Raw genomic sequence first — 14364 nt, forward strand, 5'->3', positions numbered from 1 at the left:
GTGTGAAAGGGCTAGAAAATGCCTTAGTGAAGATAAGTCACAGCAAGCTTCTTTGGTGAGGGGTGGCTCTGGCATCTTTCCCTGACACGTTGGGATCCCGGTGGAGAGAGGAGGGCAAGGCGAATGAAGCAGACACGAGAGATGGCTGGCTAATCCCACAGGTTTACTGGTGGGTGGATAGATCGATGGTGGTCATAGGCTTCCGGGAACACTTTTGGTATTCCCTCAGGGACATTTGGAGGCAAGTGTAGAGAGGGAACACGGGAGCACATCTGTGGCGTGTCTCGCTTGTTTCCCCTCCTTGGTCAATTTACTTCATGGCGGGTCCCTGTGCCAGGGAATGGTTGCCTTCGTGGCACAGGATGGTGTCTTCTCATGGGGGCTGATTTGGAGGCCGTGGGGTGTTTTGTCCCTGTCTGTCCACGTTCTCCCTGTGTTGAAGATGTGAAGGTGTTCCTCAGTACAGCCCTGCATCGGTACTACACCCAGCCCACCTAGCAGTCCCTGAGGATTGCAGACCTTCCCGGAGGTCTTTGGGCAAAACCACGCGGAAAGGGAGTCGGCTGCCAAGGAAAGGCTACAGGTTTCCGGGCCCGAGAGGATGTGTGGTGCGGGGATCTTTTCTCCTGCCACCCGCTGGTGCTTTGAGACTGTGGTGTACGGCGTGCCTGGCCACAGTCCAGAGAAGTCATACCGGTTCAGGTGTCTAGGCTGTTGGCCGGGTTCTCTTGTTGCGCGGCTGTAGGTAACACGTTGCTTCTAGAGGACCTGGGCCTCACGGTTTCACCGAGGTCACGTCACTGACGGACCCAGAGTGCGAAAGTGGCAGGCAGCACTGCAAGAGACCCAATTGCCGCAAGAGTTTGCCCCGCCACGTTGGGCATCGTAATGGTTCCCATGCCATTACCTTTGTGTGTACGACAAGGGTAGGTCGTCTGTCCTAACAGCAGGCCAGGAAGTATGCCTGCTGGTGAGTCTGCCTTGATTAGTGCAGGTGTTCCTCACGTGCCCTTTGTCGTGGGTCCCTATGAGCCGCTTTTGGTGGAGGCCGTCATATTCGGCCGTGTGCCCTTCCCTTGTGGAAGATCTCTTGATCTTCCGGGCGCGTCCACTGTGTGGAGCCATATGTGCTTAGAGTTGGTGTGTTCCCCAAAGGTCACTGGCTCTTAGTCTGAGGAGGCACAGTTGCCCTGAGCGTGTCTCAGGGTTTCCGGAAGACATCCTTTAGCTGTGATGGAGGGGAGAGTGCTCAGGAGAGGAATTGCAGGGCCCGAGGCCAGGGTGTTGTTGGACGGCGGGGCTCTTCGTCCTGATGGCGGCACGCTGTGAAGGCGTCTACGCCACGTTGCTTTCACATTTACGTGCGGACGCCCAGGCACGATGGGCAGCAAATGAAATGTTGAGGGGATATAGAGCACGCATCGCTAGATGGTATCGCCCTTTCCCTCGGTGCGCCCGTGCACCATCCTCAAGCACGCGTGTGTTCACTCAGCCCGAGCCAGGTGGACTGCCAGGGACGGAATCCCAGCAGCAGAGCAGCCCGGGGCCATCCGTATAATCCATAATACCTGGTGAAGGGAGGAGGAGGAGTCTCGCAGGGGTGTTGGCGCACATTCCATGAGGATCCTGGTTTAAACCTTGTTGCGGTAAGTGGCACTTCTTTGCTGAAACCTAGAGGTTTGGCCACGGGAACTGAAAACCGGTGCTACAGCCTCATCTTCTGTCTTTTTCCTGGGGAACATGAGCTTCGGTGACCTGAGAACTGGCTGCATTTCCTGCCCCATGGCTCAGATCTGGCCGCTTCTGTATGCTGACATGATTCAGCTCACTGGCCGTCCCTTGGTGGAATCTGCAACTTTGCATGTCCGGCGTTTGAGCATGTGCTTGGATCGATGATGACCCCCACAGATGCATTCCTTGGAAATCTGAACAAAATGAGTGAGAAAACCCTACCGTCTCCTCATCGGAACCGAGGTCCAGCACGTGGCTCCCAAAAGGAAAGTAGGGAGAGGTTGAGGTTGCGTTTGCTGCCGTGTGTGTGTGTACAGCCACGTTGTTCAAGTGGAGGGTTGTGGCCGTCTCATGGGGAGAAGAGCCATTGGGAAAGGAGCCTGGGATGCCAATGCAGGTGGGAAGGCTAGGGACAGCGTGCCGTCTCTGGGTTCCTTGGTCGAGCCAGGACTTCTGTCCCCTGCCACGGACGAGCATGCGGCTAGGAAAGGAAGCGTGAACCATTGGTGGTCCTATCGACTGCATTTGAGTTCTACAGGCCGCCGCCACCGGCTACTCGTTGCCTTGTGCCCTCACGGAAAGAGAAGTCTATGGTCAGGGTCAGAGCAGGATTCCTGGCCTAGGGCTGGCTCTTTGTGATGTTCTGCTTGGGAGACCAGATGCAGTTTCGGTTTCTCATGATGAGGGGAGAAATCCAATGGGCCATTGTCCCCGGGCGGTTGGCCAAGCTGATGGCTCCTCCTCGGGTTGTTTCCGGCTTGTGTGTGCTGTGTGAACAGGCTAGGAAATGCCTTAGTCAAGATAAGTCACAGCAAGCTTCTTTGGTGAGGGGTGGCTCTGGCATCTTTCCATGACACGTTGGGATCCCGGTGGAGAGGGAAGGGCAAGGCTACCGATAAAGACACATGAAATGGCTGGCTAAGCCCACATGTTTACTTGTGGGTGGACAGATTGACAGAGGCCGTAGGCTTCCAGGAAGACTTTTGATATCCCCTCAGGAGCATTTGGAGGCACGTGTAGAGAGGGAACACGGGAGAACTTCTGTGGACTGTCCCGCCTTTTTCCCCTCCTTGGTCGATTTACTTCATGGCGGGTCCCTATGCCTAGTGAACGGTTGCCTTTGTGGCACAGTATGGTGTCTTGTCATGGGGGCTGATTTGGTGGTCGTGGGGTGTTTGTCCCTGTCTATCCACGTTCCCCCTGTGTTGAAGGTGTGAAGGTGTTTCTGAGGTCAGCCCAGCATCATTCCTATTCTCAGACCACATAGCATTCCTTTAGGTAGTTAGCTCTTCCCGGAGGTTAGTGGGCACAACCATGTGGAAACAAGGGAGTCGGCTGCCAAGGAAAGTCTACAGTTTTATGGGCAGGAAATGGTGTGTGGTGTTGGGGTCATTTTGTCCAGCCGCCCGCTTGTGCTGCAAGCTTTTTTCTCCATTGTGGCTGGCCTCACGCCAGACCAGTTATGCAGGTTCAAGTGTCCAGGCTGTTGGCTGGTTCTCTCATTTCACACCTGTGTGTGACCTGTTGCTTCTGGAGGACCTGGGTCTCACATCTTCTCCAAGGTGTTTTCACTGACGGGTCCATAGTGTGAAAGTGCAAGGCACCACAGCAAGAAGGGTTTGCCCTGGTAATTTGGGCCTCTGAATGGCTCCTATGCCATTAGCTTTGCCTGTTGTCCAAGGGAAGCTCCTCTGGCTTGTCAGGAGGGCTGGAACTATGCTTGCTGTTGAGTCCCCCTTGGTCAGTCCAGGGGTTCCTTAGGTGCCCTTTGTCATGGGTCACTATGAGCCGCTTTTAATGGAGGTCATCACATTAGGCTCAAGGCCGTTCCCTTGTGGAATATCTCAGGGCCGACATTTCCCATTGAGGGCGAGTCCATTAAGTGAAAACCTATATGCCAAGAGTGGGTTTGTTCTCTTGGAGGGCAGTGGCTCTTAGGCTGAGGGATCCCATTTCCCCTGAGGTTTTCTGGGGCGTTCAGGATGACATCCTTTTGCTGTGTCAGTGTGGAGGTCACTCACGAGGGGAATTGCAGTGCCGTACTGGGGGTTAATGGATGGCAGCACTCATTGTGCTAATGGCCGCACATTCTGAAGGTGTCTGCACCACGATGCATTCACGATTGGCTGCAGACACACAGGCAAGATGGGCAGCAAATTTAATGTTGAGGTGAGAAAGAGTGCACATCACTGGGTGGTATCGCCCTTTCCCTCTGTGCACCCGTGCACCATCCTCAAAAGTGCATGTGTTCTTTTACCTCAAGCCAGGTGGAGTGCCAGGGAATGAATGCCAGCAGCAGCATGGCACCCTCCGTATAGTCCGTGATACCCAGTGAAGTGAGGACAGTGCGGCAAGGTGATGCAAGGTGAAGGAGTCTTGGAGGGCTGTTGGCGTGAAGTCCTTGAGGTTCCTTATGGAAACCTTGTGGCAGTAAGCAGAACTTCTTTGCAGAAACGTAGATTTTTGGCCACAGGTACTTGTGCACCAAGACTACACCCTCACCTTCTTGGCTTTTCCAGGGGCACCCAAGCTCCAATGCCCTGGCACTTGGGTGCACTTCCTTCCCCATGGCTCGGCTCTAGCCACTCCTGACTGCTGACATGATTGAGCTCACTGGCCCTCCCACGGTGGAGGCTGCAACTTTGCACATCCAGCCTTTGAGCAGGTGCTTGGATCAATGATGACTCCCATAAATGCATTCCCTGGAAATCTGAACAAAATGAGTGAGCAATCTCTACTGTCTCCTCATTGGAACTGAGGTCCAGCACGTGGCTCCCAAAAGAAAATTACAGAGAGGTTCACACTGCATTTGCGACCTTGGGCATCTGCAACCACGTTGTTCACATTGAGGGTGGTGGCCTCCTCATGAGGAAAGAGCCATTTGGAAATGAACAAGGGATGCCCATCCACATGGGAATGCTGGGGACGGCTTGATGACTCTGGACCCCTGAGTCTAGCCAGGTCTCCTGTCCCCTTCTGCGGTTCAGCATGCAGGTGGGTGTGGAAGTGTGAGCCATTGGTGGATCTCTGGCCTGCCATTGAGTTCTATAGGCCTCCCCTGCCCTCTGGTCATTGCCTCATGCCCTCAAGGAAACACAAGTCTCTGCAATCAGGGTCAGAGCAGGAGTCCTGTCCTAGGCCTGGTTTCTGTGTCATGTTCTGCTTTGGAGACAGGATGCAGTTTAGGTTTCTTCTGATGATGGGGAGAAATCAAATGGGCCACTGTTCCCCAGAGTCTGGCCAAGCCCTTGGCTCCTCCTCGGGTTGTGTCCCACTTGTGTGTTGTGTGTAGAGGGGCTGGAAAATGCCTTAGGCAATTCCCTGGGAAATCAAGCTTCTTTGGTGAGGGCTGGTCTGGCACCTTGCTGTGAGGCATTTGGATCCTGGTGGAGAGAGAAAGGCAAGGCGAGTGGGAAATACACGTGAGAGTGTTGGCTAAACCCACAGGTTTACTCATAGGTGGATAGATTGATGGTGGCCTTTAGGTTCCCAGAACTCCTTGGGATGCCTTCAGGCATATTTGCAGACACGTGTAGGAAAGGATTACGGGTACATGTTCATGGACAATCCCCCCCTTTTCCTCTCCTTTGTTGATTTGCTTCATGGCAGGTCACTGTTCCAGCGAATGGTTGCCTTCGCGGCACAGTATTGTGTCTTCTCATGGGGGCCGATTTGGAGGCCGTGGGGTGTTTTGTCCATGTCTTTCCACGTTCCCCCATGTGTTGAAGATATGAAGGTGTTCCTCAGGAGAGCCCAGCATCATTTCTATGCCCGGTCCACATAGCGTTCTCTGAGGTTTGGAGCTCTTCCTGGAGGTCATTTGGTGCAACCATGCACAAAACAAGGGAGTCGGTGGCCAAGGAAAGGCTACAGGTTTAAGGGCAGGAGAGGATGTGTGGTGCAGGTGTTAGTTTGTCCTGCCACTCGCTGGTGTGGCAACCCTATGGTCTCCAGCGTGCCTGGCCTCAGGCCAGAGAAGTCATGTCGTTTCAAGGGTCCTGGCTCATGGCTGGGTTCTCTCGTTGTGCAACTGTGGGTGACACATTGGTTCTGGAGGTCCAGGGTCTCACGCTTATTCCAAGGTCACTGATGGGCCTAGAGTCCGAAAGTGCATGGTGCTGCGGTCAGTTACCCAGTTGCTGCAAGGGTTTGACACTCAACTTTGGGCATTGGAATTGCTCTGGTGCCATTAGCTTTGCGTGTGGTACAAGGGAAGGGCCTCTGGCTTGGCTGGAGACCAGGAAGCATGCCTGCTGGTGAGTCTCCCTTGGTCAGTCCAGGGGTTCCTCAGGTGCCCTTTGTCACAGGTCCCTTCGAGCCACTTTTAATGGAGGTCATCGAATTCGGCCAAGGGCCCTTCCCTTGTGGAAGATTGCAGTGACCACGTTTCCCCTTGAAGGGGAGTGCAATGTGAGGAAGCGTATGTGCCAAGAGCAGGTGTGTTCCCCTGCTTGGCAGTGACTGTAAGTTGGTGGGGCCCCAGTTCCCCTGAGGGTGTCTCAGCAGTTCAGGATGACATCCTTATGCTGTGTCTGCGGGGAGGTCGCTCAGGAGGGGAATTGCAGGGCCTGTACCAGGGGGTTGATGGACAGCGGTGCTCTTTTTGCTGATGGCCACGTGCTCTGAAGCCGTCTGCCTCATGATGCATTCATGTTTGGCTGTGGGCACACAGACAAGCTGGGCAGCAAATGAAATGTTGAGGCAAGATAGAGCACACATCACTGGGTGGTACGCTCTGTCCCTCTGTGCACCCATGCACCATCCTCAACCGTGCGTGTGTTCTCTCACCCCGAGCCAGGTGGAGTGCCAGTTAATGAATGGCGGCAGCAGCGTGGGGCCTTCTGGATAGTCCATGATACCCAGTGAAGTGAGGACAGTGTGGCAAGGCGAGGCAAGGCAAGGTGAAGGAGTGTCGGAGGGGTGTTGGCGTGAAGTCCTTGAGCTTCCTGGTGGAAACCTTGTGGCAGTAAGTGGAACTTCTTTGCCGAAACCTAGATGTTTCACCATGGGGACTTGTGCACTGGGACTACACTCTCACCTTCTGGGCTTTTCCCATGGCACCGAGCTCCAATGTCCTGCGACGTGGCTGCACTTCCTGCTCCGTGGCTCGGCTCTATCTACTCCTGACTGTGGACATGATTGAGCTCGCTGGCCGCCGGTGGTGGAGGCTGCGACTTTGCATGTCCAGGCTTTGAGCAGGTGCTTCGATCGATGATCACTCCCTTAAATTCATTCCTTGGAAATCTGAACAAAATGAGTGGGCAATCCCTACAGTCTCCTCATTGAAACTGAAGTCCAGCACATGGCTCCCAAACGAAAAATAAGGAGAGGTTCATGTTACATTTGCTACCGTGGGCAGCTGCAGCAACTTTGTTCAGTTTGAGGGTGGCAGGCTTCTTGTGGGGAAAGAGCCATTGGGAAGGAGCCTGGGATTCCCTTCCACGTGGGAAGGCTAGGGACAGCATGCCATCTCTGAGCACCTGAGTCTAGCCAGGACTGCTGTTCCCTGCCACAGTTCAGCCTTCTGGTGGGAGAGGAAGCATGAGCCATTGGCGGTACTATGGCCTGCCATTGAGTTCTACAGGCCTCTCCCGCCCCCTGGTCGTTGCCTTGTGCCCTCAAGGAAGCAGAAGTCTCTGCGCTCAGGGTCAGAGCAGGAGTCCTGGCCTACGCCAGGCTCCTTGGTAGATGGGATGCAGTTTCGGTTTCTCCTGCTGATCGGGGATAGTAAACGGGCCCCTGTTGGGCTTCCCTGGTGGTGCAGGGGTTAAGAATCTGCTGGCCAATGCAGGGTATACCGGTTCGATCCCTTGTCTGGGAAGATCCCACATGCTTCAGAGCAACTAAGTCATGCATCACAACTACTGAGCATACGCTCTAGAGCCCGCGAGCCACAACTACTGAGACCACATGCTACAACTACTGAAGCCATGCGCCTAGAGCCCATGCTCCACAACAAGAGAAGCCGCTGTAATGACAAGTCTGCTTACCACAGTGAAGAGTAGCCCCCACTTGCCACAACTATAGAAAGCCCTCACACAGAACAAAGACCCAATGCAGCCAAAATAAATAAATAAATAATTTTTTTAAAAAATGGGCCACTGTCCCGGACTTGGGCCAAGCTGATAGCTCCTCCTCAAGTTGTGTCCCTCTTGTGTGTTACGTGTGGAGGGGCTGGAAAATGCCTTAGGTAATTACCAGGAAAATCAAGCTTCTCTGGTGAGGGGTGGCTCTGGAACCTTGCGGTGAGATATTTCGATGCTGGCAGAGAGAGAAAGGCAAGGTGAGCGGGAAACACACGTGCGAAGGCTGGCTAAGCCTGCAAGTTTTACTGGTGGTAGATAGATTGATGGTGGCCATAGGGTTCCTGGAACTCCTTTGGGATGCCTTCCAGCACATTTGGAGGCATGTGTAGAAAAGGATTAAGGGTGCATGTTCATGGACCGCCCCACCCTTTTCCTTTCCTTTGTTGATTTGCTTCATGGCAGGTCACTGTGCCAGCGAATGGTTGCCTTCGTGGCACAGTATGGTGTCTTCTCATGGGGGCCAATTTGGAGGCCGTGGTGTGTTTTGTCCCTGTCTGGCCATGTTCCCCCTGTGTTGAAGATATGAAGGTGTTCCTCAGGACAGCCCAGCATCGTTTCTATACCCGGCCCACATAGCGTTCCCTGAGGATTGGAGCTCTTCCTGGAGGTCACTGAGCACAACCATGCAGAAACAAGGGAGTCGGCTGCCAAGGAAAGGCTACAGGTTTAAGGGCAGGAGAGGATGTGGAGTGCAGGGATCATTTTATCCTGCCACCCACTGGTGCGGTGAACCTGTGGTCTCCAGCATGCCTGGCCTCAGGTCAGAGAAGTCATGGCTGTTCAAGGGTCCAGGATGTTGGCTGAGTTCTCTTGTTGTACGACTCTTGGTGACACGTTGGTTCTGGAGGACCTGGTCTCATGGTATCTCTGAGGACATGGCACTGACGGGCCCAAATTGTGAAAGTACAAGGCGCCATGGCAAGTTACCCAGGTGCTGCAAAGGTCTTTTGCTGCACCTTTGGGCATCAAATTGGCTCTGATGCCATTTGCTCTCTGTGTGGTCCAAGTGAAGGTCCTCTGGCTTGGCTGGAGACCAGGAAGCATGCCTGCTGCTGTTCACCCTTGTTCAGTCCAGCGGTGCCTCAGTGCCCTTTGTCCTGAGGCCTGAGGAACCCCTTTTGATGGAGGTCATCACTTTCAGTCATGGCCATTCCCTTGTGGAAGATCACAGGGACCCTGTTTCCACTTGATGGCGAGTCAGTTGTGCGGAAGTGTATGTTCCTAGAGCAGGTGTGTTTCCCTAGAGGGCAGTGGCTCTTAGGCTGAGGGAGCCCAGTTCCCCTGAGGGTGTCTCTGGTGTTCAGGATGACATCCTTTTCCTGTGTCGGAGAGAGGAGAGCTCAGGAGAGGAATTGCAGGGCCCGAGAGCAGGGGGTTGTTGGACAGTGGCGCTCTTTGTCCTGATGTCTGCATGCTCTGCAGGCGTCCACATCCCGATGCATTCACATTTGGCTGCTGATACACAGACAAGATGGGCAGCAAATGAAATGTTTAGGCGAGATAGAATGCACATCCCTAGGTGGTATCGCCCTTTCCCTTGGTGTGCCTGTGCACCATCCTCAAGCATACGTGTGTTCTCTCACCCCGAGCCAGGTGGAATGCCAGGGAACGAATGCCAGCAGCAGCCTGGAGCCCTCCATATAATCCGTGATACCCGGCGAAGTGAGGACGATGCAGAAAGGCAAGGTGTGGTGTAGGAGTCTTGGAGGGGTGTTGGCATGCAGTCCGTAAGGATCCTGGTTTAACCCTTGTGGCGGTAAGCAGCACTTCTTTGCTGAAACCTAGATGTTTGGCCAGGGGAACTTGTGCACTGGGACTACACCCTCACCTCTGGTCTTTTCCTGGGGAACACCAGCTTCGATGCCCTGAGATTTGGTTGCACTACCTGCCCCATGGCTTTGCTCTGGCCACTCCCGAATGCTGACATGATTGAGCTCGCTGGCCGTCCCATGATGGAAGCTACAACTTTGCATGTTCAGCGTTTGAGCATGTGCCTGGATCGCTGATCACTCCCACAGATGCATTCCTTGGAAATCTGAACAAAATCAGTGAGAAATCCCTACCGTCTCCTCATTGGAACTGAGGTCCAGCACGTGGCTCCCAAAAGGAAAGTAGGGAGAGGTTCACATTGCATTTGCTGACATGGGTGTCCATAGCCTCGTTGTTCAATTTGAGGGTGGTGGTCTTCTTGTGGGGAGAAGAGCAATTGGGAAAGGAGCCTGGGATGCCCATCCAAGTGGGAAGGCTAGGGATAGCATGCCGTCTCTGGGCGCCTTTGTCTAGCCATGACTGCTGTCCCCTACCGTGGTTCAGCATGCGGGAGGGAGAGGAAGTGTAAGCCATTGGTGGGCCTATCACCTGCAATTGAGTTCTACAGGCCTCCCCCACCCCCTGGTCGTTGCCTTGTGCCCTCAAAGAAACAGAAGTCTGTATGCTCAGGGTCAGAGAAGGAGTCCTGGCCTATGCCAGGCTTCTTTGTCATGTTCTGCTTGGGCGACCGGATGCAGTTAAAGTTTCTCCTGATGATCGGGAGAAATCAAGTGGGCCAGTGTCTCTGGGAGTTGGGCCAAGCTGATGGCTCCTCCTTGGGTTGTATCCCTCTTGTTTCTTGTTTATGGAGGGGTTCAAAAATGCCTTAGGCAATTCCTGGTGAAATCAACCTTCTGTGGTGAGGGGTGGCTCTGACACCTTGCCGTATGGTGTTTGGATCCTGGCCCAGAGAGAAAGCAAGGCGAATGGGAAATACACGTGAGATAGTTGGCTAATCCCACAGGTTTACTGGTGGGTGTGTTGATCGACAGTGGACATAGTCCATTCCTTTGTGATGCTCTCAGGCGCATTGGAGGCACATGTAAGGAAGAAATACGAGGTGCAATTTTGTGGATCATCCCACCCTTTGCCTCTCCTTTGTCGATTTGCTTCATGACTGGTCCCTGTGCCGTCAAATGTTTGCCTTCGTGGCATAGTATGGTGTCTTCTCATGGGGCCCGATTTGGAGGCCGGGGGGTATTTTGTCCCTTTTTGCCATGGTCCCCCTGTGTTGAAGATGTGAGAGTGTTCCTCAAGACAGCCCAATGTCTTTTCTGTACCCAGCCTGCATAGCATTCCCTGAGGCTCATAACTCTTCCCGGATGTTATTGGGCGCCTCCATGCAGAAACAAGGGAGTCGGCTGCCAAGGAAAGGCTACAGTAGGTTTAAGGGCAGGAGAGGATGTGTGATACAGGGGTCATTTCGTCCTGCCACCCACTGGTGCAGCGAGCCTGTGTTCTCTGGCATTCCTGGTCTCAGGCCAGAGAAGTCATGCCATTTCAAGAATCCATGCTGTTGTCTCGGTTCTCTCTTTGTGCGGCTGTGGGATATACGTTAGTTCTGGAGGACCAGGGTCTCATGGTTTCTCCGAGGTCATGGCACTGACAGACCCAGAGTGTGAAAGTGCAAAGCACCACGGCAAGTTACCCAGTTGCTGCAAGGGTTTTGTCCCGCAACTTTGGGCATCGGAATGGCTCCTATGCCATTAGCTGTCCGTGTTGTCCAAATGAAGAGACTCTGGCTTGGCTTTAATTTCATATGGAACTGTGCTCGTTAGTTCCCCTTACCTAGCTAAGTGAGCCAGGTCCAAGTGGTTTGTTGACTTTTTATCTTATATCCTTACAGTTTTTCCATTCTTTTTGTAATGTGTCCCAGCAAACTAATTTATTCTAGCTTTGTTAATCATGATTATTTTTTATAGTAAATATTCATCTTTTGTCATTAGCCAGTTTTTTCCTTGAACTTTTATTATATGTGTTATATTGTGATAAAGTTGCCATTTTCTTCAGACAGTGTTGTTTTGTTTGTTTTTTTCAGAGACAATGTTTTACATTTTCAAATGGTTTCCATCAAGAATTTTAATAGACCCTGTGTGTTCATAGGGGATAGTGTCTTTTTTGACCTTATTTTGTTATTTATTTGTCCTTATAATATCATTGTCATAGTCTTCTATTTTTCCTCTTTTTTTTTAATATGGACCGTTTTTAAAGTCTTTATTGAATTTGTTACAATATTGCTTCTGTCTATTTTTTATTTTTCTTGGCCACGAGGCATGTGGGATCCTATGTCCCTAACCAGGGATCGAACCCCCACCCCCTGCATTGGAAGGCAATGTCTTTACCACTGGACTGCCTGGGAAGTCCCTAGATATTTTTTAAATTAATAAACTACAGCTAAATATTTCTCAGTGCTGTGTCAGGTACACCTTCTTTCATTTTTTGCTTTCATATTTTCCTGAAATGTTATTATATAATTGAACTTTTTAGTTTTACATTTTATTTCCAGCTACCTTTTTGATTACAGTGTTTTAAATTTTTTTAATTTAAAGAATTTTTTAAATTCTGAATTCATGCTTTTATATGTTTGTCCTACAACTTCTGTATTTTTAACCTTTAGTTGATTAGTATTCTTTTTTAATGAGTTATTTAATATCTAGCAATCTTTTCTTTTTAATCACACAGATTGTTATTAGGATTTGTTTCTTAGATTTTATTTTCTGGTTTTAAAATGAATTTTATCTATTGATCCACACTAATTTCTCTTAATATTTTTCCTGTTTTGTCAGCTCTAATAGTGAACCTATCTGGTGAGATTTTCATATTTATTATATAGGTTAATTTGTATTTCAGTTATTTATTTGTTTATTTACAATTCATATTATTTACTGGAGATTTTTTTTTTATTTTAAGGTATTTTTTATTTACACTGTAAAATTTGTTCATCAATATTTTAATATTTTTTCTATAACTGCATTTTTAAGCTTTTGTTTCCTTCATTGATTTTCTGGTCGCATTCTGTTCATGATTATTTTTCTTGTATAGTGTGATTTTTTCAAAATTCCTATTAGGCAGGGTTTTTTTATTTTTATTTTTATTTTTATTTTACGGTACATGGGCCTCTCACTGTTGTGGCCTCTCCCGTTGCGGAGCACAAGCTCCGGAAGCGCAGGCTCAGCAGCCATGGCTCACGGGCCCAGCCGCTCCACGGCATGTGGGATCTTCCCGGACCGGGGCACGAACCCATGTCCCCTGCATTGGCAGGCAGACTCTCAACCACTGCACCAGCAGGGAAGCCCAGGCAGGGTTTTTTTAAATTGAAGTATAGTTGATAAACAATGTTGTAACTATCTCTGCTGTACAGCAAAGTGACTCTGTTATACACACATACACATTCTTTTTTTATATTCTTTTCCATTATGGTTTATCATAGCATATTGTATATAGTTTCCCATGCTATATATTAGGACCTTGTTGTTTATCCATTCTAAATGTAATTGTTTGTGTCTACGAACCCCAAACTCACAGTCCATCCTTCTTTCTCCTCCCATCCCCCTTGGCAACCACAAGTCTGTTCTCTATGTCTATGAGTCTGTTTCTGTTTTGTAGATAGGTTCATTTGTGCCATAATTTAGATTCTATGTGTAAGTGGTATCATACTGTATTTGTCTTTCTCTTTCTGACTTACTTCACTTAGTATGATAATGTCTATTTGCATCTCTATTGGGCAGTTTTTCATATTATATTAGGATACCTGATTTCTATTTAATTTTTTATTTTAGTTCCATGATCCCTGTGTTGGTTTATTTCAATGTCTTATCACATTTTTCTAGGGTGTGGTTTCAATTGCAGTCTGATTGTCAGAGCCGATTTGGTGCTGTTTTGATCCCTTGGTTTCTTTGGTTTTGCTGGACATTCACATAGCTCCTACTAGTCCTGTATAAGGTGTTGCAAGGTTTTTTCTAGACTGGGTTACCTAAGGCTCTCACTGGAGTAAGGGAGACTCCAGCATACAGAAATGAATAGTTCCTCTTAATTAAGCCTGCTCAATAACATGGGATGACCTGACCTTTGTCACCTGGTTTTTAGCCTTTTTAGATACAGAAAGAGTTTCTCTCCTCTAGACATCTTCGAGGCTAACTAAATGAGAATACCTGCAGTGTAGGGACTCCTAGGCCAACTGATCAGTGAATGGGTTACAAATCTTTGCTCACTTTTGCTCTATTTTTGTAGTTCAACTTAGAATCAGCACTTGTTTTTTTATGAAAGAACTAATTTTTTTCACCTTGAGAAGTGAAATGATGGAGAATATCATGACTAAATCTGCCATCCAAACCTCACAGTCCAGTGGGAATTCTCACACTGCTAAGTATTTTGTCCTGAGAATACTGACATTAGAGCATTGTAACATTCCAATGATAATAAAACTCTGGCCAAGCTAGTCAACTGTGAGACTAGGTCATTGACTGTGATGATTGGTCTCTGTGATTTAAAACTGCAGGTCATTGTGTCTGAGGGTGTTGGAATCCTGAGTGCTCAGTCTCTGCCACATATCTCACGTTTAATGTTCTTCTACAAATGTACCTGTATTGATGATGACTTCAGAAATGGATCTCAGAGGAGTCTGAATGAAATGACTGACAAAATTACTTCTGTGAGTTGAGGTCCAGCACAAGGCACTATACTAGGCAAAAAATGGAGGGAATTCAGTTGATCAAGAAGTATTACCAATAGTGACTAT

The 14364-nt window shown here is 49.8% G+C and overlaps 1 long non-coding RNA gene and 4 other non-coding genes across 6 annotated transcripts in view; all 5 read left to right on the forward strand.

Moving 5' to 3' along the window:
- Positions 1–1886: 1886 nt before the first annotated feature.
- LOC132505001 (small nucleolar RNA SNORD116) lies at positions 1887–1978 on the forward strand. The gene has a single exon (XR_009535207.1). It is a non-coding gene; the product is annotated as a small nucleolar RNA SNORD116 (small nucleolar RNA).
- Positions 1979–4402: 2424 nt separating this feature from the next.
- On the forward strand, positions 4403–4494 carry LOC132505592 (small nucleolar RNA SNORD116). The gene has a single exon (XR_009535457.1). It is a non-coding gene; the product is annotated as a small nucleolar RNA SNORD116 (small nucleolar RNA).
- A 2442-nt stretch (positions 4495–6936) lies between these two features.
- LOC132505849 (small nucleolar RNA SNORD116) lies at positions 6937–7028 on the forward strand. Its single transcript, XR_009535556.1, has one exon. It is a non-coding gene; the product is annotated as a small nucleolar RNA SNORD116 (small nucleolar RNA).
- A 2785-nt stretch (positions 7029–9813) lies between these two features.
- On the forward strand, positions 9814–9905 carry LOC132505650 (small nucleolar RNA SNORD116). The gene has a single exon (XR_009535480.1). It is a non-coding gene; the product is annotated as a small nucleolar RNA SNORD116 (small nucleolar RNA).
- Positions 9906–14129: 4224 nt separating this feature from the next.
- Positions 14130–14364, forward strand: part of LOC132532132 (uncharacterized) — a 28948-nt gene continuing 28713 nt past the window's right edge. For both annotated transcript variants that reach the window (XR_009544335.1, XR_009544336.1), the window contains exon 1: positions 14130–14277. This is a non-coding gene — a long non-coding RNA (uncharacterized LOC132532132). The remainder of the gene's footprint in view (positions 14278–14364) is intronic.

The sequence above is a fragment of the Lagenorhynchus albirostris genome, chromosome 1 (genome assembly GCF_949774975.1).
Source record: "Lagenorhynchus albirostris chromosome 1, mLagAlb1.1, whole genome shotgun sequence".
In the NCBI taxonomy this organism is placed as follows: Eukaryota; Metazoa; Chordata; class Mammalia; order Artiodactyla; family Delphinidae; genus Lagenorhynchus; species Lagenorhynchus albirostris.